Raw genomic sequence first — 24687 nt, 5'->3', positions numbered from 1 at the left:
ATGATAGTGTAGAATAATCATATCCAAGGACCAGTGGTGGGTTTCAAAAATTTTTGGACCCTCTTCTGTAGGTGTGGCCTGCTTTCTGGGTCCACTGGTGGAACCTCTTCTAACCGGTTCGGTAGATTTGACGAACCGGTTCTACCGAATAGGTGTGAACTGGTAGGAACCCACCTCTGGTGTATGGGGGTAATTTAACAACCGGTGTGCCCAGGGTCAGGTTGACCATTGTGGGATGATTGTCCCGCATGTGCAGCAGAGCTGCAGGATGGAGGCTGGCCATGCCTCCCACAATGGCCAACCTGTCTCTGGGTGAACCGGTTGTTAAATTATTTGAATCCCACCACTGGGTCTAGTCCTGCTTTGGACCTGAAACCTGCTGGTTGATTTGGGTGACTTGGAATTGGATCAAGTCACTCTCTCTCAACCCCTGGGAAGAAGGCAATAGCAAAACATTTCCAAATCTTGATAAGAAAATTGCAGAGACCTGTCCAGGTCATGACCAAAAGTCAACTCTGTTTGAAAGACACACACAACACGCACACATTACACACACACACACACACACACACACACACACAAGTGGGGAAACCAGGCAGCTCATATAACATGATATGAGTTGTCACAGCATGCCACCAATTGAATTCAAGAAGATGGAAAGATGCGAATGTATTTCTCTCTTAAGAATTCATCCAGCATTATGACATTAAGTAATAGGCAGGAGAGACAATAACCACAATTGTTTATATCAGCTCTTGTATGTACTCTTTGATACGGACAATCAGGGGCCCTTTCTCCGTTGCCCCGGAAATCTAACTATCTTCAAGAATATATTCTTTTATGATCTATTTTTTTAATAGCAACCTTTTAAGGTCCCTAACGTTAGACTTGATTATTGATTGGTTGCTTAAGTGCTCTGCCTTTGCTTGCTCTGCACTTTGGGAAGCAGGGAGTAAGCAGGGGGCAAAAAGGATCCAGAATGGCTCTTATGCTGCAAATAGCATTAATAGCATTAATTAACTTGGCTCAGCCTGTGCCAGGAGAAGTGAAAATATTCATGGAACCTTTCCTTGGAGATTGATTCCCGGCCGTGTCATGGGGATAGTGCTATTTGTATCAGACACTTTAGTGAGCTGACAAGCAGTTATTTCTAAGTCAAGTTGTATACAAGAGACTTCATTTCCTGATCTGGTTGCTCGGAGAACTCACATGCCAGAAAAATCAGTCATCACTTTTCCTCACTTGAGAATTTCTGCCTGAATTCTTCTGCCTCAACAGCTTCTGATGGTCATCTTTCTGTCAGAGGAATTCCCCACACCCCATCCCTGGATTTAGTGTTTTCCCTGTGATTCTTCCTAAAGCAGGGGTCTCCACATTTAGCAATGTTTAAGACTTGTGCATTTCAATTCCAGAGGTGGGTTCCTACCAGTTCGCACCTATTCGGTAGAACCGGTTCGTCAAATCTACCGAACTGGTTAGAAGAGGTTCCACCAGTAGACCCGGAAAGCAGGCCACACCTACAGAAGAGGTTCCAAAATTTTTTGAAACCCACCATTGGTCCTTGGATATGATTATTCAGTGACACATCTGGCCCACCGGCTACAACTTTGATACCCCTACTTCAGTAGATTCCTGCACCAAGAAAAGGGCTGGACTAGATGATCTATAAAGTCCCTATCAGCTTTATACATTCTATTTAATGAGAATCACATCAAATCACAGTTGCAGATTATCCCCGACTTACAACAGTTCATTTCGTGGCCGTTCAAAATTATAGCGGCACTGAAAAAAAGTGATTTATGACTGCATTTCACACTTAAAACTACTGCAGCTTCCCCACAATTACGTAATCGAAATCCAGAGGCTCGGCAACTGACTCATATTTATGACGGCTGCAGTGTCCCGGGGTCATGTGACCCCCTTTTGTGAACTTCTGACAAGCATAGTCAATGGGGAAGCCAGATCCACTTAACAACTGTCTTAGTAACTGAACAACTGCAGTGATTTGTTTAATAACTATGGAAAGAAAGGTCATGAAATGGGGCAAAATTCACTTTAACAACGGTCTCAGTTATCCATTGTGGGCTCAGTGGTGGTCATAAGATGAGGACTGCCTGTAGAATATGTTCTGAATCATTGGACTACAATTCTTCCCCTGAAAGCCTCTCTAGCCCTTCATGGTATTGGACCTGGGTACTTGAGAGACCGCCTGCTGCCGATCACCTCCAATAGACCGATTAGATCCCACAGATTAGGCCTCCTCCGTATTCCATCCGCTGGTCAATGCCGTCTGGCAACCACCCGGAGGAGGGCCTTCTCTGTGGCTGCTCCGGCCCTTTGGAACGAGCTCCCCGTGGAGATTCGAACCCTCACCACCCTCCAGGCCTTCTGCAAAGCCCTTAAAACCTGGCTATTCCGACAGGCCTGGGGCTAATGAGTCTTGTCCCCCCCCTCGAATGGTATGGTTGTTGTGTGCTTTTAAACTATGGTATTGTTTTGTCTGTCTTTTTATTCCTTATTGTACCCTTCCCCTTTGACTTGGGTTGTGAGCCCCGCCACGAGTCCCCTTCGGGGAAAAGGGCAGCATAGAAATTTAATAAATTCAATTCAATTCAATTCTAACTCACTCCCAATAAAGACACTTGACTCCATCGGTCACAGATAAACGGTATGAAATGGCCTTCACAGAGATCTTCTCCTCAGTTGGCCAAAATCATCACCTATTCTGCTCTTCCTGACCCCCCTCCCCCCCCTTTTTAAAAAAAATTCTCCTTTTGTTGATATAAAATTCTCTTGGCTCGGCGAACGAGATGGGTTGCACGCAACGAATTTAAACTACAGATTCGGGTCATGAGGGAAAACTGTTTTGCATTACCTCTGGAGACAATTTTCAAAAATTTTCGCTCTTTTATATGAGACTGAAATAAAGAGAACAAGGCAGAGAAGGTCCCCCTTACCGATGGGGAAACAAGAAGAGCCAATACGTCATGCAAACAAAACAGATTTTTTTTTTCTCTTTGCTCGTTCCCTGGGGGGAATTCACTGCCATATTCAAGAAAAAGGCTGCCACCGAGGCCCTTAGTGTTCGGTGACCATCTGTACCAGGCCATTATCAAGGGAGGGAGATTGATTTTCCTCCTCTTTGTTCACTTATCCTAATACTCAGGGGTCTGAAATAGGCTCTGCGTTGGGGCGGGGGGAGGAGGGTTGGGAAGCAGGAAGGAAAGGCTAAAGAGCCTGTAATTCATCCATAGCAGGAGGAGCAGAAAGCATCTCGCGCCAAAGAAGAAGGCAGGCCTGCTTCTTACGGGTGTCTTGAATTACAGCCGGACTTCTCTACATGGATTGCTTTTGTGCAATTATACTGATGGTTGACTTGCCCTGCACAGCCAGGATGGTGAATTATGTTGCATCTGCAGTTATATAAGGAATGAGGCATTTGGTCTTTCCTCAAGACCTTATCGTTTAATCGCACAAACAAGGACAAATACATCGAGGGGCTGCTGTATTCTGAAACCTGGGGTGAAATTCAGCAGGTTCTGACAGGTTCTAGAGAACCAGTAGCGGAAATTTTGTGTAGTTCAGAGAACAGGCAAATACCACCTCCGGCTCGCCCCAGGATGGGGTGGGAATGGATTTTGCAATATCCTTCCCCAGGAGTGGGGTGAGAATGGAGATTTTGCAGTATCCTTCCCCTGCCGCGCCCACCAAGCCACGCCCACATAAGCGGTAGTAAAAAAATTGAATTTCACCACTGTCTGGAACCATACTGACATCACATTATTGTTACAAAAATTTGTTTAGCTTGGTTGCTGTGCTGGCAGCTAAACCTCTCCTCCTTGGTGCATTTGAAGCATTTCCTTTTTTCTTTAGAGCAGATTTGAGCAAAACTATAACTCACTGAGAAGTCCGAGAGTTTTCTTTGGATATTTGATAGCAATGACAAGGAAAGGAAGATGGTGGAAAGTTTGGGTGGATGGTCGAATGTTTGGCTGGATGGATGGATGGCTGAATGGCTGAATGGATGGCTGAATGGATGGCTGAATGGCTGGCTGGCTGGCTGGATAGATGGACAGGTTATAGCAATAGCAATAGCAGTTAGACTTATATACCGCTTCATACGGCTTTCAGCCCTCTCTAAGCTGTTTACAGAGTCAGCATATCGCCCCCACAGTCTGGGTCCTCATTTCACCCACCTCGGAAGGATGGAAGGCTGAGTCAACCTTGAGCCGGTGAGATTTGAATCGCTGAACTGCAGATAGCAGTCAGCTGAAGTGGCCTGCAGTACTGCACTCTAACCACGGTGCCACCTCGGCTCTGTGTTATACCAGTGATGGCTAACCTTTTCCAGACTGAGCACCCAACGCGCACTCAACCACCCAAAATGCAATGCATGCACTGCCCCTGCATGCCCCATGGTCCCCCTGCACACCCCACACCTCCTGTGCATGCACAAACGGCCCCATGCATGAGCCCCACACATGTGCGCCCAGCCCCTCCACACACACCCTGCCCCGCCATGCATGTGCCGGCAGAGACCTGATGACCAGCTAACTGGAAGGAGGTGCGCACACATGTGCAGCAGGACAGAATTGGGGCAACGGCTCACATGCCCACGGAGAGAATGCTGTGCGTCACCTGTGGCACACATGCCATAGGTTCGCAATCATGGGATTGTACCTATTCTTAATTCATCTGTAGAATGATTTCTCTACATTACCTTGTCATGTTCATTGTGATCCATGGCCAAATGGCAATACAAAATAAAAAATATATTACTTCAATGATTAAATTAAATTTAAATTAAGTGGCTGCCCAGGCTGGAAAGCACATTGTGTGACCTTGCCTTAGAATATTTAACCACGTTGCAAGTTTTACGTAAAATTAATTATAGAACTAGTTATATCTGATCATGGCATTTGATTATTCCCTCCTGTCACCCCCAATTTAATGCAGACACCCAGGCTTTTCTCATATACTTTCCTATCATACACTGATAATACACAGATCAGATCCCAAATCTAAATTATCAAGTGCAAATTCTAAGGAGCAAAAACAAACAAAATCCTTTCAGAAGTAGAAATGTTTTCAGATAGTACAAAGCTGTTATGATCTGCCAGCAGCCAACAGATCTGGCAGCAGATTCGGACAGTGAGGAGTTTGGGGAGGAACATGGGCCAGTCCTGGAGTCTGGGGAAGGCTCTGATGAGGGCTCTGTGTCAGAGGCAGAGAGGGGGCCAGAGCCGTATGCCAGTTATCAGCTGCCTTCAGAGTCAGACATCAGTGAGGCAGATGAACAGTTGGAGCCTGTTCCCAGTGTGTGCATGCACAGAGTTGCCAGACGAAGGGAACAGCTAAAGAACAGGAGTCGACTTGGGAGTAAGGCCACAGGTGGATGATGAATGGCTCCTCCCAGAGGAAATAAAAGAGGAGTGAAAGGGGAGTGAAGTTTTCAGGAGGACAATTAGTTCGTTTAATTGGTTCGTGATTCTCCGAGATATCTTGCCAAGTTTTGCAGATATCAGCCTTGCAGCTCTCCAAGCCAAATAAGGTCTGTGACTGTAAATCCTCCCTTGAAAGACTTTGCTGGGTGTGAATGACCAGAATTCACAATAAATTAGTAAAAGGGGTTTTTGTTGGGACAAGGAGTTTGCTTCATGCTTTTGAGAACAAAAGCTACCACTCGATACAACTCAAATTAAAGAGAGATGTACCTGAATTGCTGACTATAAATTGTTCAGTTTTGACACTGTGGTTTTCCTCACAGACCCTGGGACACTGCAACTGGCGTAAATATGAGTCAGCCGCCAACCATCTGAATTTTGCTTGCAGGATCGTAAGGGATACTGCGATGGAGCTAGCAGAGTGCTTTACTGGCCGGATGCCTTTCCTGTTGCTAGTGCAGAGTTTTGTTCAGCAGATAGATATTCTCCTCCGAAGTCCCTTTTTTCAGTGCCATTGTAATTTCGAACAGTCCCTAAACAAAATGTTGGAAATCAAAGATTATTACCTGCGTTTTGGCGACAGCTGAATAATTCCCCAATAGAATTGGACACATTGGACGAAACACAACTTTTGGGAGGCAAAATTGGTGCCCGGGTGGCAAAGGCAATGCCATTGAACCCAAGCTGTAACAGTGTGGTGGCCCGCCAGAGGAACATGGGCCGCTCCTGGAGTCCGGGGAAGGCTCAGACGAGGGCTCTGTGTCGGAGGCAGAGAGGGAGCCAGAGCCATATGCCGGTTATCAGCTGCCTTCAGAGTCAGACATCAGTGAGGCAGAAGAACAGCTGGAGCCTGTTCCCAGTGTATGCAGACCCAATATTCTCATCCTATATTAAAATATGGAGCAGGTGTTTGGTCTTTGTTGTTATAAATGTAGGAGATATGGTTCCGTTGGGTCTGTAGACAGTAATTTTGCTCTCTTTTGTTGCATTATTATACAACTAATAATGTGTCAACTAATTTTATATATAAGAGGTTCACTGGGCATTATTATTGTCATTTATGCTTTACTTTCCCCCCCTCTAGGATTACTGAGATCTCAATGTTGGCCCAAGACTTAAAAGTAGTTATGGATAGGACATGCAGCAGGCGGTAGCTAAGGTTTCTTCCTCTCTGTCTCCTTATGTAGGAAACCAATAATATTTCTAAAAGCAGCAAAAGAATTGGGAATTGTCATTCATGGGGCAGCCCTTGAAGAGTGTTCGGAGACTTCAGCTTGTCCAGAATGCAGCCGCGCAAGCGATTGTGGGTGCGCCTCGGTACACCCACGTTACACCTATCCTCCGTGAGCTGCACTGGCTGCCTATTGGTCTCCGGATACGCTTCAAGGTGCTAGTCGTCACTTATAAAGCCCTACATGGTATTGGACCTGGGTACTTGAGAGACCGCCTTCTGCCAATCACCTCCCATAGACCCATTAGATCCCACAGATTAGGCCTCCTCCGAATTCCATCCGCCGGCCAATGCCAGCTGTCGACCACCCGGAGGAGGGCCTTCTCTGTGGCTGCTCTGGCCCTCTGAAACGATCTCCCCATGGAGATTCGGACCCTCGCCACCCTTCAGGCTTTCCGTAAAGCCGTTAAGACCTGGCTGTCCCAGCTGGCCTGGGGCTGTTGAGTTCCACCCCTACTCGAATTGGTTGTGTTTTTAAATTGTTTTGTATTGTTGTTTTGTTTCTGTTTTTACTCTTTTTGTATTGTGCCCCTTCCCTCCTGGTTTGTCAGCCGCCCTGAGTCCCTTTGGGAATAGGGCGGCATACAAGTCGAATAAACCAACCAACCAAACAATTGACTATGAATCCTACGTGATTATTAAATAGATGTTTATTGAAAAGGAAAAAGAACACCCTATTTCAAAGAAAAATCAACACAGATCAGAATATTTTAAAACCACACATCAAAGCTAGTACAAACTATAGTTCCATAGTTTGCCCACAGCTGTCTAACCCAGGATTCATCAAGAATTCCCATGGTGACTGAAAGCTATGTTTATCAATCAGTAGCCAAGGAATAGCAGTCTCTTTCTCTCCCTCGCTCTATCTCTCTCTGTCTGGAGATCTTTTAGAGAAAGAATGCTGAGATTTCCTGCTGATTATAAGAGGTGAGTGATGGAGATGAGAGGACTTTAGACACCATTAGAGGAATCTGATATCATTATCTCCCTGTACTTCATCACAACACCAAAGATGACTACCTGAGGCAAAGCAGACATCCTACATCAGATAATTAGCAAAGGCTGTCAGTACAAATTTCAATACTCTTGTCTCTGCAGAATTATTCTACGGGGTATTTGTCAATCCAACTCATCTTGTCTCTTCCACTCCCAGCCCTTCTGTTCAGTTCAAATGTAAAACACTTCAAAGTTGCAGATAATACAGCGAGCAGTGCTGGAAAAAAAAACCTGAATGTAATGCTTTTGGTTTAAATTATTTGTAATTCAGAACTTCTCTTAAAAATTCCTAGGATGGGGAGTTGGACGGGTACAGTGGAGTCAGTGGTGGGTTTCAAAAATTGTTCGAACCTACTCTGTGGGTGTGGCCTCTTTTGTGGGAGTGGCTTGCCGCCCATGTGACTGGATGGGAGTGGCTTGCCGCCCATGTGACCGGATATGAAGATGCCGATGACACTTGTCAGAACCACCTTAAATTACCTCACACACAGCACTGGCATGCATAAGAATAGGATGTCAACTTGTTTTTTAAAAGGCATCTTTGGTTTGCGTTAAAACAACTTCAACGCACACAATGTTCTGATTGCACCACAAACGCAGTAGTCATCCTTACCTTTCACAGAGGCACTGAGTTTTATAAATATGAGCATGATAGTGTAGAATAATCTCATCCAAGGACCAGTGGTGGGTTTCAAAAAAATTTGGAACCTCTTCTGTAGGTGTGGCCTGCTTTCCGGGTCCACTGGTGGAACCTCTTCTAACCGGTTCGGTAGATTTGACGAACCGGTTCTACTGAATAGGTGCGAACTGGTAGGAACCCACCTCTGAATGGAGTGTTCTCTTCCCTATAAGTACCCACTCAAACTGAGAGGAGTCTCCTTAAATATGTCAAATGTAGCCTATATTTGGGCTTTTTGTGGAAATGAACAGGTATAAACAGCTGATGTTCAGTTGGGACAAAACAGGACTCCTTATTTGTACTGTACAGCATGCAGTGAAAGCGTTCTAGGATACCTTAGGATATTGCAGAAGCTTTCCTATTGAAATATCAGGCTTATCTGGCACTGTAGTTTCTTTGGATTGACTTAGCATTGGTGATCAGAATTGCTTTGAGCTGACCCTTGGTTGATATCATAAAGCTAAGCAGGACTGGATTTGGCTTGTTTTTGGAAAGGTCATCACCAAGAAATGCCCGGACTGAAGGTTAGAACCAGGGGTGTGTTCCGGCAGTCACTTCTGCCAGTTTGGTTGTGGCTGTGCGGTGCGCGCATGTGCAGTGCAATCAAAATTGTTCTGCGCATGCGCAGAAGCAAAAAAACCAAGATGGCAGTGCCTACAGCGCCACCTGGAGAACCTGTTTGGGGGGGCGTGGCAGGCCTGTGTCGCTGCCAGTTCCAGCGACCCAGACCACCAAACCACTACCGGTTCAGTCAAACTGGTCTGAACCAGTAGGAACTCGCCTCTGGTTAGAACAAGAAATTGAAAACGAATCTTTAAAAACAGGGTGGTGATGTTTTTTGGTGTTTTTTTTTATGATGTGATAAAGTTAATCCTCACTTTAAAAATAATTCTGTTTGGAGTGCCATATTATGAATATGGAATAGAGGTAAACCCAGGCTGTGTTAAAAAAAATATGCTTATTTGCTTCAGCAGAAGAAGGATTTTAGTAAATAGTGGGCAAAAACCAGTGGTGGAATTCAAATAATTTAACAACTGGTTCTCTGCCCTAATGACCATCTGGGAAGGTGGGGCTTGGTGGTCATGTGATGGGTGGGCATGGCCAACTCAAGGTCATTCAGGTCGATGGGCGCTTCGCCTTAGCTGTTACAGTGTAATAAGGATTAACCGGAGAGGCAGTTTCTGTAAGCAGGGCAATAAAGATTAAGCTAGAAACAACCCCAGAATGTTTCCTTCCTGCCTTCCTTACAGGATTAGCCCTGTAAAGTGGAAAAAGACAAAAGGAGATTTCTTCCAACAATCGGTTCTCTGAACTGCTTAGAAAGTTACCAATCGGTTCTCCCGAATAGGTGCAAACTGGCTGAATCCCACCACTGGCGAAAACAATGGTGAACATATTAAGGTTTGTTAATATAGGAAAATGGAGAACTAAAGCTGAAATCAAGGGATTTACTTTTCAGTGTTTTTTGAATAAATTTAGTTTATTTATGTATTAATACTATCAGGAAAGCCTCCGGAGCCTGGGGAAGGCAAAAAGTCCACCACGACTATTGTGCAGGAGGCTGACTAGGCCATGCCCACCCAGTAACCGGGCAGAATACCCAACCCCTGATTATATGCACAAAAACTGCTTTTGTCCCAAATCATTTTTAAAAACAAATTCACCAGATTTGATACTTCATGAATTTGGAGTATAGCAGATACCCTGTGAGTATCTGGAATGATTCCAGCTAATTCTCCTGGCTTGTGAGTAGCAGTACAACACTGAGAAGCTGCTTTCAAGTCAAGCTTTATTGGATATTTCTGTTGGCACACTGAGTATAAATCAAGGTCCTCATTGTGACCTTTGATTCTAGCAAATTTTGCTTCTGGCACCGAATGGCCAGAAAAGACATAGAATGCTTCCAGGAGATTTGATATTTTTTTAAAAAATTACAAATCAACTCCCAAATTTTGTGAGGAGTCCAAACTATGTTGTATCAGGTCTGCGACATTTCCCCATTATTTCATTATTTTTTTCTTGCCAGAAAAAAAATAAAATCTGCAAAGGAGGGAAACACTGAATGACTCCATGGTATCTTTTGACTGATAACATTGAGGACCCTTCAAAAAATTTTATTAGAATTTTAATAAGACATAACATTTCCTTCTTTCCTTTTTTCTTTCCTTCTTTCTTTCTTTCTTTCTTTCTTTCTTTCCTTCCTTCCTTCCTTCCTTCCTTCCTTCCTTCCTTCCTTCCTTCCTTCCTTCCTTCCTTCCTTCCTTCCTTCCTTCCTTGATAAAACACTCTTTTAAGCCAGTTTCAACCATCTCTGTGAGCGTGCTCACTTGAAGAGAATCTATGTCAGAGATAATATAAGAAAAGAAATCACAAAGATTACACCCTACTGCTCGTGGCAGGGGGAAAAAGAGATGTTTCAACACAACCCTAATTACAGTCTTGTGAAGCAGTGTTGAGGCCTGCTGTGAAATCGCATCAGGACACAACTTTTTTTTTTAATTGTTCTTTTGCATTCTATTGCCATGGCAACTTCTGCTAGTTCATGGTCTCCTTTTGAGAACACAGAACACCTGCAGGAGGAATTGGGGAGCTGAGAGGAAAAAGTTTATTGGCATCATTGGAGCCTAAGCAAATGGAAGAAACCCCCCAATTTGCTTCCATGGCAGGGCTCAAAATGCAATGGAGGAGGAGGAGGAGGAGGAGGAGGAGGAGGAGGAGGAGGAGGAGGAGGAGGAGGAGGAGGAGGAGGAGATGATGAAGATTTTGAAATCACTTCCTCTTTTGCTTGTTTTGGATTGTCAACCCATATGCTTTTTTTCCAATGCTTTCAAAGAAAGAAATTAAATAGGACGCATGTTCTAAAAAAAAATGAAGTGGCTAAAATAACTGATGTAATAATGTAATTATATTCAAGATTAAAAGCTTAATCCTAATTTATTTTATTTCCTGCTTTGATCACTTCTTTGATCCTGACTTGAATATTGTTATGTCTCTCGAAACTTCAGGAGATGGAAAACCACAGCCTGTTTCCATGTTTTATTCACTGGCTCTTCATTTGTGGAGAATTTCTAATTGTCCAGAATTGATGAATTGATGCCAACCTACAAAGGCATCAATTCACTTAAACTGTTTCATCTAATTGGTTTTGCCTCCATGTTTTATCTCTAGGTCAGACATGAAAAGTCTTATTGTCACTGCAATGTTTTCTTCGTCACGCAGAGCTCAAACATACTGGAAAAAAAGCCCAGCAGAAGTTTAAAAATCACAGAGTTGGAAGGGACCTTGGAGGTCTTCTAGTCTAACCCCCTGCTCAAGCTGGAGACCCCATACCATTTCAGACAAATAACATTGACACTGGACCTTCCGAGAATTTTTTTAAACTTTATTTGTTGCTTTACTTTCTGGTCTAAACCTTTCTTCAATTTTCAAGGTTAGTAGAGAACAATACTTTACTGCTCACTCTGCAGAAGACCTTCCACAATTTATGGACTGTTTTAGCAAGACCTGCCAAGACTTTGGACTAACAATCAGCCTGAAAAAAAACACAAATCATGGGTCAGGACATGGATTCACCTCCCTGTATTACAATCTCTGCACAACTGAAGGTCGTCTATGCCTCGGCTCAACTATCTTTGACGCTCTCTCTTTAGACTCTGAGCTGAATAAATGCATTGGTAAAGCAGCCACCACACCATAAGAGCCAAGGTGGCGCAGTGGGTTAGGGTGCAGTACTGCAGGCCACTTCAGCTGACTGCTATCTGCAGTTCAGCGGTTCAAATCTCACCGGCTCAAGGTTGACTTAGCCTTCCATCCTTCCGAGGTGGGTGAAATGAGGACCCAGACTGTGGGAGCGATATGCTGACTCTGTAAACTGCTTAGAGAAGGCTGAAAGCCCTATGAAGCGGTATATAAGTCTAACTGCTATTGCTATTGCTATTGCTATTTTCCAGACTTAAAAAGAGAGTATGGCTTAATAAGAAGCTGATGGATCATACAAAGATCCAGGTCTACAGAGCCTGCGTCCTGAGCACACTCTTGTACTGCAATGAGACTTGGACTCTTTATGTATGGCAGGAGAGAAAGTTGAACACCTTTCATATGCACTGTCTCCGACGTATTCTTGGCATCACCTGGCAGGACAAAGTTAGCGCAGTCTTGGAATGTGCTGGAATCTCTAGCATGTGCTGGAATCTCTCGTGGCACGACAAAACCGCGCTCGACAAAAGCGCGCCTGATTAAACCGCGTTGCTGATGTCATCAACAGGGCGACAACAGCCAGCGCGGAGAAAGAAGGGTGCTTTAAATAGCGCTTTGAAAGCAAGCCGATTCAACTTAAGGTAAGGGTTAGCTTTAGGGTTAGGTTTAGGGTTAAGTTAAGGGTTAGGATTAGGTTTAGGGTTAGGTTAAGGGTTAGGTTTAGGGTTAGGTTTAGGTTTAGGTTAAGGGTTAGGTTTAGGGGTGTTAGGTTTAGGTTTAGGGGTTAATTTTAGGTTTAGTGTTTACAGCGTGCTTCTGTCTCCGCGCTGTTGTCGCCCTGTGATGACGTCAGCTACGCGGTTTCGTCGAGCGTGCTTTAGTCGAACGCGGTTTTGTGGTGGAACCGGAATCTCTAGCATGTATACACTATTGAATCAGCGACATCTACGCTGGCTTGGGCATGTCGTGAGAATGGCTGATGGTTGGATTCCGAAGGATTCCCTGTATGGAGAATTAGTGCAGGCCTTGGGAATGGACATTAACAGTTGGGAAACCTTGACCTAGGATCGCTCAGCTTGCGGGCTAAAGATGCAAAATTGCCTTCTCCAATTCAAAGAGACACTTGTTCGGCGGGCAAAGAGGCAGTCACGGAACCAGCAAAATCTGGGGACAGAATGTATTTGCCCCCAGTGTGGAAGGGATTGCCACTCCTGAATTGGCCTTTTTAGCCACACCAAATGCTGCTTTAGGACCTCTTTCCAGATCATGATACCATAGTCTTCTGAGACTGAAGGATGCCAATAATAAGAGAACAATAACTTGGTAACAAGTTAATCTCAGATTGCTTTGCAGGCCTCCATTGTTTAATTTGCAGTGAAGAACTACAAATCCTAATCCTAACCCAAAAGCCTTTCGCTATCTTTTAAAATCAACGAAGATTTGATGTGAGCGCAGGACCTTCCGCGCATGCACAGGGCATCAAAAACAGGACGTGATGATGTCTGGGCAGGTGGGCAAAGCCTCCTGCCACCACCACTATCGATTCACCCAAACCGGATAGAACCGGCTGAATTGCACCACTGAGTGGATCCAATTTGGAGAAGAGGTCTTCCAGAGTTTAGAAAAAATAGCTGCAAGAAATTTTTGATTAAAATAAATTAATAGCTTCTCTCTTTTTTTTTAAGCAGATCTGGAAGAAATTTAAAGATAAAGCTGCTGTTTACAAGGGAACCAGTCCTGGCAAATATCAGACAAACAGACTTAGACTGATGTCATGTTGGAAAGCAAGGAGGCTGGGTGTAAAAACAGCCTCTGCCATTTGCCACCACAATAATCTGTCTTCCTCAAAACACAAGACTCGGGCTCATCCCAAGCCAGACCGAATGGCTGTGGAAGTTTGCAACATCTGGAACTCTAGACACCATTCCACTGTTGCATGAATGTTCTGACTCCCTCCTCCATTCAGTAGCTAAAGCCGAGACAAGCGTAAAATGGAATGTCCTTTAATAACAAGACCAGACTCTGGGTGGCTGAAAGCCAAATAAACAAACAGATAAGGACCTTGGCAGCAATGCAAACAAACTCTGGCAGCAATCCAGCCTGCCAAGTTAATTTCTCTTTAGTCCAAGTGGTGACTTCTGCAAGAAGGGCGTGGCATAAGCAGTCTCTTTTATAGTCTGGAGAGGACCTTAATGACCATCAGCTGAGCGTAATTACCTCCTGTAATTACGTAGTTGTTCTTGACGCCGAGTAGCCCTTTGACGGCGTGCATCCCGGAACAACTCACTGTTGGTTTCTGGATCACTCTCCCTTGTCTCCTCCCCACTGATCCAAGGCTCAGGCGCCACCTGGTGGCCAACCAGTCTCTCTGCGCCCTGCTCGGAGTCGGAACCCTGTCCAGGGTCCTCCACATCCTCCAGGGCCGACTCATAGGGCCCCTCGCTGTCAGAGTCTGGTGGCAGCTCCAACGGCTCCTGCTGGGCCACAACACAGGAATATTACCATTGATACTTTTTTCTTTAGACATAAAGAAATAAATTCTAGATAACTGTAATTTACCAGATTGTTAGCTAAAGTATTGAGACAAAGTATAATTTCTTTGATGTACTCATAATGAACTCCTGCTCAGTTCCCAAAATATACCAGGAGTATGCAAATTATCCCAAAGAATATGGACAGATATGTTTTTTTTTAAAAAAAATGTATATATGAAAGGAATGCAAAAAAAAGTAGTTATATGTTGGCATTGTTGTTAGCTACCATCCAATTAGATTGTAGGAATTGCCCAACTACATTCTCAAATTTTATGTCCCTCACATATTTCTAACTGTCCATCATTTCTAATTGTCCGTTATCACTGGCACTTCTGGTACTCATCTGCAAAACATATACTGACACTAAAATGGAGACTGTGGGTAAAATATTAGTAGGTACTGGATCAGCCATATTCAGAAGTAGCCCAAGACACTGATAAGCACTGCAAGGGGCAATAAAGTGACATCACCTCTCAAGCCACTAACCCAGGGGTGTCCACTTTTGGCAACTGTAAGTCTTGTAGACTTCAACTCCCAGAAACCCCAGCCAGCATGGGATTCTGGGAGTTGAAGTCCACGTATCTTAATGTTGCCAAGATTTGACACCCTTGCTGTAACACTAAGAAATGTGTTTAAATATTCATGACTGGGAGAGACATGGGAACAAAACCAGCCAATGAATAGGCATAGCAACTAAGTCAGCCAATGGGAGCTTAAAAAGATCTGTAGTCTGTGCAATGGATTGAAACAGAAACTTAAGCAGTCTGCTGCTCTGAGAAGTAAACTAGCAGTCTGTCTGGGCTTGTCTGCTGAAATGAAACGGACTGCTTGCATTTCCCTGTAACTCTCCTACTTTGTGTTTACTTGGAAGAATCCCCTGTTGGTATTGTACATTTATTCATCTATTCTTATGTATATAAAAAAGTTAATAAATCCTGCTGCATCAGTTTACCTGTGTGTGCTTCTGGATTTGAATTTATGCAACAAACTCTGACAGAATGTGAAGTGGGATTCAAATTGTCTATCCCTAAAAGAGGTGGCAGATTTTTAAACCCATGGGAGTAACTTATTGAAAGTTTACTACTGTACTTGAAAGCGGTCCTTTTTGCTATCCACTGTCTGCGATGATCATTATTGGTTATTAATGGCCATTAGATGAGGTGACATACGGCAGGGTTTTCTATCTCTGTGCATAATCCAATGATCTGTGGAACTTTTCAGTACCATTGCCCTTCGGTCTGCTGAACTGAAACTTGAGCCCCGATTACTGCTGAGTTATCAGATCTTTAATCTTTTGAAACAGAGCACCAGCTGGACATGTGAGATAGCAGCCGAGTTCCATTACTGCTGAATATTGTCATGCCTTTGAGAAGGCAAAGAAAGAGAAAGGGGCAAGGAAAAAACCTGGCAACTGAGCACCCAGGAGACAACAGTCACAGCAGGGGACAGATGAACAGCCACAGCAGGGGACAGGCTGAAGTGTCTCCTTCCATTAGATACCTCTACAGCCTTCCCCGCACAGAAATAAGTACCTCCAAAAATCATTTAAGAAACCGGAAGATGCATTGTTATTATAACATGGCGTTCCTGCTTCTGAAAGAACACCCCACTCCAGTTACAACATCAAAATTATTGTCTTCGGTGACCGAGGAAGTGGCAAATTAAACGGTTCGGATTTGGGGAGAGCCATAACAAGATTAGCTGACAAATGCTGAAAATAGTTCTCTGAATGATCTTTTCATTCAGATGCAGCGGCTACAAAGAATAAAGGCAAGAATAATTGGTTCAAAGGTATGTTTTACTATAACTTCAAGCACACATATCAAACTTTGCTCCCCTCCAATTTCTACAGTATGTAAATTTCATGGGCTTAATGGGGTTGCTGGAAAAGGGACTTACTGATAACTCTTTTTAAATACATTATTGTTTAAAAAAAACATAACCTGAATTATGGGCAATTTGACTTCAAGCATTTCCAGCACACTAATAATCTAAAAAGGATTTCCATCGTGATTAGGACCACAGATGGTTGAAAAATGTAACACGGTGGCAGGAAACATCTATATTCCTTCACATACATTGTTACTATTATGTGCACAGCCAAGGAATATGAGTTTTACGGTGTCTACTCATTCGGGGAAAGAAATATTGCATATAAAATTCTGAACTGGCCAAATTGGAGATTTCAGCTTAATGTTATGTAGCCCCTATCAAATTTCCATACCCTTTTTGAAGCAATCAAGTTCCACCTTATTCCTCCTTTAGCAGTTTGAAAGAAAAAAGGGGGAAGGGAGGGAGGGAGGGAGGGAGGGAGGGAGGAAGTGTGTGTGTGTGTCTGTGTGTGTGTGTGTGTGTGTGTGTGTGTGTGTTTTGAGGTGGGGCGTATCCAGACAATAGTGGAAAAAAACACGTTGTGGTCCTATCTTGCATGTATTTACTTATTTATTTGATTTTTATCTCACTTTTTATTACTCAAGGTGGCAAACATATATAATACTGTTCCCTTTTCCTATTTTCCCCTCAACAAACATCCTGCGAGGTGAGTTGGACTGAGCACATTGGATTTAGATTGGATTTATTACATTTATATGCCACCCTTTTCCCCGAAGGAGACTCAGGGCGGCTCACAATTCAGTCAGGGAAGGGGGTACAGACAGGGAATAAAAGACAAACATAACAATACAATTTAAAACACACAACAACCATACCATTCGAGGAGTGGGGGGCAACAGCTCTTTAGCCCCAGGCCTGTCGGAACAGCCAGGTTTTAAGGGCTTTGCGGAAGGCCTGGAGGGTGGTGAGGGTTCAAATCCCCACGGGAAGCTCGTTCCAGAGGGTCGGAGCAGCCACAGAAAAGGCTCTCCTCCGGGTAGTCGCCAGTCGACACTGGCCGGCGGATGGAATTCGGAGGAGGCCTAATCTGTGGGATCTGATCGGTCTATTGGAGGTAATTGGCAGCAGGCGGTCTCTCAAGTACCCAAGAACAGGGTTTTTTTTTCCAACCTTGGCAACTTTAGGATGTAGGGACTTCAACTCCCAAAATTCCTCAGCCAGCAGCTCCATGCTAACTGGGGAATTCTGGGAACTGAAGTCCATATATCTTAAAGTTGTCAAGATTGAGAAACTGCTCAAGCTTGTGAGGGAAAGAACAACTGAAGCTAATTTTTTGGGGTCACATCCTCAGATAATATATTTGTCAAGCCAAAACTATTATTGTATGATAAAATAGTTACTTTGACTCAAAGTTAATCAGGAATCCTTCAATACACAGACATATTTTGAGATGGGGATAATAACTTTCCGAAACTGAAAACCAGAAGGTTAATTGGTACCGCAATTCAGTTATATAAATTCATAGGGAATATTTTATCCATGACACTCCTGATGCCACTTTTACGAGACAAAATAGTTGAAGTTAAAACCACGCATCTTTCAACATTGAGGCCGCACTGCTAAGAATACCAAATAAGCAGGAAAAAAGTGACTTTAGCCTACCGAGGTGTATGAATTCATGCTGTGTGGGAAATTGCTAAAACAATAGCAATGTCTTTAGATTATCATTTTTAAAAAAATCACCTCGTTGGTGTGTCTCATACTGAAGTCGGCACTAAATGTGCATAGTTAGAGCATTTCCTAAGAACACAGAGAGGCCACCAAGGCATCAAATTAAAGGGATGGTGGTTTGGCCATTAAAACAAACAAATAAGTGGAGGTAACTGATGTAGCAAACTTTGAAATACCGGATGCAAGGTGAGAAAGCATTTTTTTTTTTGTATACATTACAGAGCTGCACCGATATTCCCACATAACAATCCATCTTTTAATAAAACTTCCAATAATGCGCCTCGGTTTACTATTATAACTTTTCTTCTTTCAAAAGGTCCATAGTTTGGATTTAACAAACTGCATTTTTCTCTCGGTTACCTTTTATGAAGGAGGCAAAAAATAAATAAATACAAAGGAGCAAATGTTTTCATGATTTCCCCCATCTCGTCCCTCCGAGGCTTGGAATTATGTTGCCTGCCTTGATGGAACTAGTGCGTCTATATTACCACTGAAGCAATCTTTTCCGTTTGCATGGTTACTCTCAATTTTCCTCTAAATGGTGGTGCAATATTTTATTCCAATGCACTGCAACTGCAACAGGTAAAGATTCATTGTGTACTAAAAGCACCTCTACTCTTGGCTTTTAGCAGCAAACAGAAGATTACAGGCGGAAGTGAGCTGTATGCCATTCCATAACAGAATTTGCAGCTTTGCCGGATTCCATTACCTCCACCACACATCTTGAAACACTCTGGCAGTTCCCTAATGCTCACAGTGAGGGACTTAAACCTTTTGACCTCAAACATCTTATTAAAGACGATGCTGAACCACGTTTCCACAAGGGAGGGTGGGGGAGGCATCGGTGGAAAGGAACAAGAAAACTCCCGGACTTATTCTCTCCTCTAATTCATTCAAATAAGCCCTTGTTGAGTGGAGCACCTTCGCTTTGATGTTAAAGTCTCTAATTGGAAGGAAGTGAAGTGTTAGCCTGTCACGCTATTAGTCTCTCATCAAATGCTTTAAGACACTGGGACATTGAAGTTCTCACACTGAGGCAAAGAAAACACAGAATAGCCTGGTCTTTGTTAACTTGTTTAGAATTTGCATCTGTTCTGTTCTGGTTTTGTTTGGTTTTGGGGGTGTGTTTTTTGTTTTTGTTTTTTAAAAAAACAAGCTGGACTTTGCTATCTCTTGTGTTTTTTCTTTCAGTGTTTTAAAAACTCTTCTTAGGACTCATTCATGGTAAAGACAAGGGAAGGAGGGTAAAAAGGATGATAGACTGCAGACTTGCGATGATGAGAAAAGCCAGCTATCATTTCTGTTGGCTAACATTGGCTAGATATTAAAGATTTAGTATTTAATAAATTTATAGGCCACCCAATCCCGAAGGGCTCCGGGCGGCTTACAGAAATACATCTCTAAAAGAATAAAAAATTAAAAAATAGAGGAAAAAAAACAGATTAAAAGATCACTTCATGCACTCAATCTAGGCCGGGCTGGACCTCATTCATGAGGTCAACAGCCCCAGGCCTGCCGGAATAGCCAGGTTTTGGTAGCCTTTCAGAAGGCTGTGAGAGTGGGAAGGATCCGGATCTCTGGGGGTAGATCGTTCCATAGGGTCGGAGCGGCTACAGAGAAGGCCCTCCCCCGGGGAGCCGCCAGACGACATTGTCTGGTTGACGGCACCTGGAGAAGGCCCACCCTGTGTGATCTTATCAGCCGTTGGGAGGTATGTGGCAGTAGGCGGTCTCGCAGATATCCAGGTCCTAGGCCATGTAGGGCTTTAAAGGTAATAACCAGCACCTTGAAGCGCGTTCGGAGACCGATAGGAAGCCATTTACTAGGGGGGGTGGCTTTTGTGACCAAGGAAAATGCTAGTTCTTTGGGACATCATCATCATCAGAGGAGGAGCTGAAAAGGCAGGGAATCATCATTCTAATATGGCACATTCAAAGACTATCAAACCTCTATTTTATCTGTTGAATCTACACTTATTATAACTTAGCCTTTCACCACACTATTATATTGAGGGAAAGCATGCATAGAAGCAGGGCCTGAAATGGAGGATGGACTTTATTTGATGTGCATCAACATACCTTAATTCTCAAATTTATCAGATAAACTGCATGGGGGGGGGGAATATAATATTGTATATGCTAATACGTTGAGGTCTGATATAAAAAGCCCATTTATGCTTCCTCCAGTTTGTTATTCTTGGTGATCTGTTTTAAGATTTCTACTAATGTATCACTCTAAGAGTCTGTTTTAAGATTGGTCAGAAGGTCACCTTAAGATGCTACATATTATCATATAAGGTGGACCTGTAAAAAGGGAAAAGCATTTTGGATAAAAATATGGTGGATTATGCAAAATGTTCTTTAAAAAAAGGATAAAGTTTACCCCTAAATTATTTTTGTTGGGTATAATTACTGATTGTACAGTTATAGAGACTAACTTGATTTTATATTTAATAACGGCAGCAAGACTGCTGGTGGCGCAATACTGGAAGAAGGAAGATTTGCCTACTATTCAAGAATGGAATAGTCACAAAACCTAGCAGAGATGGCTAAAATATCAGCATATCTCAAGGACCACTCAAATGAGAGATATAAACTGGAGTGGAGAAGATGGATTGACTATACTCAAAATAAATATGGGACTAAGAAATTCCAGATAGTTTATGATTGAAGAAACAAGGAACGACATAATCTGTTTAGAGTTAGCCTAGCAAAGAGGAGTTAAAGCTCAATTGAAAGATGATACTAACTTTCTTTAAGTTTATTTTAGAACATCTTTGTTAAAGATTTATACCCTGTATTGGTTCTGGGAAGTTGGGGGGGAGGTTGGGGGGGGGGTCGGGTGGGGTGGGCAGGGGGGGAGGTAAACATTTGTAAAAGTTTTTTTTTTCTAAAATTTTCAATTAAAAAAGTGTTTAAGCTTTAAAAAAAATTGGTCAGAAGGTAATGCTATCTGATACTTGCTATATCCAAAGACAGGAGCAATGAGAGTGAGAAATACGGCAATAATCTAAATATGCCTTCCTCCCCCTCTTTTTCAGCAGGAACATATTTGTGTCACAGGATTTGTCATTGACAATAAATACACAGAACAGCTTTATTGGTATTAGTGTGATATCAGAGTCACAATGGACATCTCGTACTTCTTCACAAGTGCTATAGTGGTGCCGTATAAAGAGATTTGGTTATGTATGTTGTGGCCCGCCAGTGGCCAGCAAAACTGGCAGCAGAGTCGGACAGTGAGGAGGCTGGGGAGGGGAAGGCTCGGGCGAGGGCTCTGTGTCGGAGGCAGAGATGGGGGCTAAGGCTGTCTGGCAGTTTGTACAGCCTAAATGTTGGAGGTGTGGCTCTCTTGATGCTACATATTATCATATATGGTGGACCTGCCAAAAGGTTAAGGCATTCTGGATAAAAATATGGTGGATTATGCAAAATATCTTTAAAAGAAGGATAAAGTTTACTCCTCAGTTATTCTTACTAGGTATATGTACTGATTTTACAGTGGTAGAGAGTAACTTGATTCTGCACCTAATAACGGCAGCAAGACTGTTGGTGGCGCAATACTGGAAGAAGGAAGACTTGCCTACAACTCAAGAATGGACATTGAAAGTTACAAACTTAGCCGAGATGGCTAAAATATCGGCATATATTAAAGATCACTCAAATGAGAGATATAAACGAGACTGGAAAAAATGGATTGACTATATACAAAATAAATACGGGACCAAGAAATTCCAGTTAGCCTATGCTTAAGATCAGAAATGATTTAAATTGTTTAAAGTTAGCTCAGCAAGAAGAAGCTAAGGTCAATGCAGAATGTCATTAATTTCTTTATTTCTTTTTTCTCAATAGATTTTAGACTGTGTTTGTTAGAAATCCATACCGTGTACGGGTTCTGGGAAGTCAGGGGGGAAGGAGGAGGGGGGTTGGGGGAGAGGGTGGAGGGAGGGAAGGGTATGCATTAGGCTAGACAAGAATTTGGTGGTAAACTAGAATTATTTTGACATACAAAAAATTGTACTTCGATGTCTTACTGATTGAGGAATGATGAAATGTTTGTTTTAAAAGAAATAAAACTTTTGAACAGAAAATATTTACATGGCCGCTTTCCAAGCTAGATAAGGTCTGTGGTCATAACTTCACCTTTGAAAAACTATTTACCAGGGCTTTGCTGAATGTGAATGAGAGGAATTCACATTCGTTTAATAAATGGGGTTTTGCTGGGACCAGAAATCTGCTTCGTGCTTTTTGAGGAAGCCTAAGGGTCAGAACAGTGTATCTTTTCTAATGCCGGATCGAGAATAGAGGCCTGGCAGTCTTTACCAGTCCCAAATGCCTTTCTAATTTAATGCATCTGCACAACTATAATTGAAACATCGTACGATGGGATTTACATATCTCATGCATGGAATTCAATAACTGCACAATGTAAATGGATTCTCCACACCCTTACTATGGCCAAAAGATGGATACTGCAACTTTGCAAAGATAAATATACACCTGCCCTCATTCAATGGATTGAAAACCTAATTACACTTGCTACTTTTGAGTGGATTGTCTATAGATGTAGACTTTGCATAGATAGGAATGAAATATGAGAGACCGCCTCCTGCCATTTACCTCCCAATGACCAATAAGATCACACAGGTTGGGCCTCCTCCGGGTGCCGTCGACCGGACAATGCCGGTTGGCGGCTCCCCGAGGGAGGGCCTTCTCTGTAGCTGCACCGGCCTTGTGGAACGAGCTTCCTGCTGAGATCTGGACCCTCACCACCCTCCCGGCCTTCCGTCAAGCGACTAAGACCTGGCTATTCCAGCAGGCCTGGGGCTGTTGAGTATTCCAGCCTCATTTGATGAAATGAATGCTGTGTTGATTTTAATTTTGTAATTTTAAATGTTTTAAATGTTTTTATTTGTTGTTTTATTTGCTGTGAGCCGCCCAGAGTCCCTAGGGAGTGGGCGGCATACAAATACCATTAAAGTTTGAAAGTTTGAAATATGGAACTCGTTTGTACAAAATACAATAGGTTGAAAAAGGATAATAGTTTTTAGTGAATTGGAAAGAAATATATACGTGCTTGAATAATATTTACATTAAAAAGTATGTACCGTATTTTCCGGAGTATAAGACGCACCTTTTTTACTTCAAAAAAGAGGGTGAAAATCTGGGTGCATCTTATACTTCGAATGCAGCCATCCGGGTCATCTGAAAAAGGAGCAGGCAAAGCGGCCGCTGCAGAGATCATGATGGCTGGAAAGGAGAGAGGTTTCGCTTTCAAAGCTCCCGCTTGGCTGGGCTCCCGGGAGGGCTTAGGCGATGGTGGCGGTAGCAGCAGCTCCTCACATTGCTGGGGAGTGAAGTCATTGTGGCCATTGTCTCCCCTGAGCTGCCCACCGAATCTCTGAGGCACCTTTCGCTTGCAGGAGGAGGAGGAGGGCAAGGGCGGAGTATACCGAAGCCTCTGAGTAACTGGGAAAGAAAGCCGTTCTTGGAACCTGCCAACAACTGCCGCCCGAAAAGCACACCTTTCTTTCCCAGTTACTCAGAGGGTTTGGTTTAAGGAGGCGCTTCTTTAAGCTGCCCTCCTCCTCCTCCTGCAAATGAAAGGTGCCTCAAAGATGCTAGATTTCTCAGAATGCTAGATTGGGAAGTTAAAACCTGAAATGGTACAATCAAGCTTGATTTAAAGGCTTTGGCTCCTGAGAATCTGGAGAGATAGCAATAGCAATAGCAATAGCAGTTAGACTTATATACCGCTTCATAGGGCGTTCAGTCCTCTCTAAGCGGTTTACAGAGTCAGCATATTGCCCCCAACAACAATCCAGGTCCTCATTTTACCCACCTCGGAAGGATGGAAGGCTGAGTCAACCCTGAGCCAGAGAGATTTGAACAGCCGAACTGCAGAACTGCAGTCAGCTGAAGTAGCCTGCAGTGCTGCATTTAACCACTGCGCCACCTCAGCTCATTGGGAGATTGGGGGTGGGGGGTGGAGGAAGGGAAGGGAAGAGGAACAATCTCCTTTTTACGAAAGCTTTTCTCAGAATGCTAGATTGGGAAGTTAAAACCCTAGAATGGGACACAATCAAGCTTGATTCAAAGGCTTTGGCTCCTGAGGGCATGAATAGCCTTTAGGAGGCTCATAGAGTGCTCCTGGGGGCTAGGGAGCAGAATTGAGCAAAAAATGGTCTGTTTTTCACTCATTTCTGCCCTCCCCCAGCCCCCAGGAGGACTCTGGAAGCCCCCTAAAGGCTATGCATGGCTATTTTGGTGAAGGGGTCAGGGTTTCGGGAGGCAAAAAATGCTGTGTTCAGTGTATAATAAGATGCACCCAGATTTTCAGCCTTTTTTTTAAAGGAAAAAAGGTGCGTCTTATACTCCGAAAAATACGGTATGTGTTTTTTTTCTTGAGAATGTATCCATTGTAATTATCATTGTGTTTTGTTGGAAATGGGAAGGGTAGAGAGCCCCCATCCCCAAGAGGCAGCTGAGACTCCCTTCACCGCTCCGCCCGACTTGGGCCCCCACAGCCCCTCCCGATACAAGC

Source organism: Thamnophis sirtalis, unplaced genomic scaffold, assembly GCF_051295495.1.
Source record: "Thamnophis sirtalis isolate CommonGarterSnake01/CBP01778 unplaced genomic scaffold, rThaSir2_p1.2 scaffold_5, whole genome shotgun sequence".
Taxonomy (NCBI): Eukaryota; Metazoa; Chordata; class Lepidosauria; order Squamata; family Natricidae; genus Thamnophis; species Thamnophis sirtalis.
The sequence above is the reverse complement of the archived record's forward strand: the minus strand, read 5'-3'. Positions refer to the sequence as shown.